A 2,071-nucleotide genomic window follows, 5' to 3' on the forward strand; every position below is an offset into this window, starting at 1 on the left:
ATCCTCTGACTCAAAATTCTTCTGCGTGCCAACCCTAATTTTTTGAGAACATGTTACGCCTACTTGATATCTCTTAAGGTGTACGTATGTGAAGAACCTTGAAGAAATAATAAAATTCATTCGAGCGACAAAAACAGTATATGATGATGAAAAATACATTTATTTTTTAATGTATACATGTACACTGATAGTCTGACAGAAAACTTTATGACTCCATTTGCTATTATCAGTGGGACTTTTGCTGCTGCATCACTGATGACAGATTTTACATCAGGTTTATATTTCGTGACCTTCAGAGATATGCACGAGCTACTACTTTCATCTGTCAGGCTACTCCTATTGGGAGACTTAACAAAATTCATCACTGAGAACAAAGATTCACAATTGTAAATGGAAGATCATAAGAGAGGGTTTTGTGTGCCAGCAAAAGTTACTGGTGTGCCCTGTTTGGCACACGTGCCAGGGGTTGCCCATCCCTGATATAGGGTATAGCTAGGAGTTATGGAGATGGAGGCTTTCTCTGAGCCACTGTCTTGGACTCTTGGTCTGCTTTGTTATTTCCCTGTATTACGGGATTATTCCTGACTCTGTGTCCTTTGCAGTATATGACTTTTAAGAAGGCTAGAAAAGGGGAGAGAGGTTCCTAAATGCCAAGCAGGAAGATCTATTGAGGCTTTCAATGATAGTGTAAAGGACTGTGAATGAGCAGTGGAAATAAAAAAAAAAGTCTATGCTTCAACTTAAGGACATAAGCAACAGGAGAGAGTCTGGGCAGGGCTGCTTTAGCTTAGGAGAGAAGGGGTCCCTTTAGGAGTTAGGGGAGATCAGGTCCTGATTCACTGGACAACACAAACCTTCTACCCATACACAAAGAACCAGCTTTTCACTAATCATCTGAGAGATGCAAATCAAAACAACAATGAGGTACCATCTCACACCTGTCAGAATGGCTATCATCAACAAATCAACAAATGAAGAGTGCTGGAGAGGATGCGGAGGAAAAGGAACCCTTCTTCACTGCTGTTGGGAATGCAGACTGGTGCAGCCACTGTGGAAAACAGTATGGCGTTTCCTCAAAAAAATTAAAAATGGAATTGCCATTTGACCCAGTAATCCCACTTCCAGGAATATACCCCAAGAAAGCAGAAACACCAATCAGGAAGGATATATGCACCCCTATGTTCAGAGCAGCGCAATTTACAATAGCTAAGATTTGGAAACAGCCTAAATGCCCATCAGCAAATGAATGGATTAGAAAACTGTAGTACATCGACACAATGGAATACTATGCTGTTGTAAAAAAGAAGGAATTCTTACCATTTGCAACAGCATGAATGGATTTGGAGAACATTATGCTAAGTGAAATAAGCCAGTCAGTGAAAGATAAATACCACATAATCTCACTCATTTATGGGTAATAAAGAACATTACAAACTGTTGAACAAAAATAGACAGAGGCAAAGAAGCATCGAACAGACTGTCAAACTACAGCAGGAAGGTAGTGGAGAGTTGGTGAGGTAAGAGATCAACCGAAGGACTTGTATACACGCATATAAGCACAACCAACAGACACAAGACACTGGGGGCAAGGGGATGAGGGCAAGTGCCAGGGGTTAGGGGAGGCCGGGGCGAGGTCCGTTGGCGGGGAGGAAGAGACATATGTACTACTATTTGTAATACCTTAAACAATAAAAAAAAGAACGAGCTTTAGTAAAAAAGTAAACAATAAGCATTTACATTTATGAATACACTTTAAACACACTCTTACTCTCAAGAAAATATACACTCAACAAAGTATAAGAGACCTTCTGTAATAAAAACTAAGAGCAGATGAATTAAAACATGTCTAGCAATCAATGTTTCAGTGTTTTATGCTATTTTAAAATATTTAGATGTTTATTATTTAACCCAGCAATGCTCCAAACCCTTTGGAAAATTATGTATAGGCATATGAGGCTGGAGAAAAGGCAGAGGCCGGGGGGGTGGGGGTGGGGGGGAGGAGGGAAAAGGCCCAGCAGCCTGTTCCCAGGCCTCTAGCACTTGGATTTAAAACTGCCATTTTTTCCTTAGA

This window comes from Myotis lucifugus, unplaced genomic scaffold (assembly GCF_000147115.1).
Source record: "Myotis lucifugus unplaced genomic scaffold, Myoluc2.0 scaffold_302, whole genome shotgun sequence".
NCBI lineage: Eukaryota > Metazoa > Chordata > Mammalia > Chiroptera > Vespertilionidae > Myotis > Myotis lucifugus.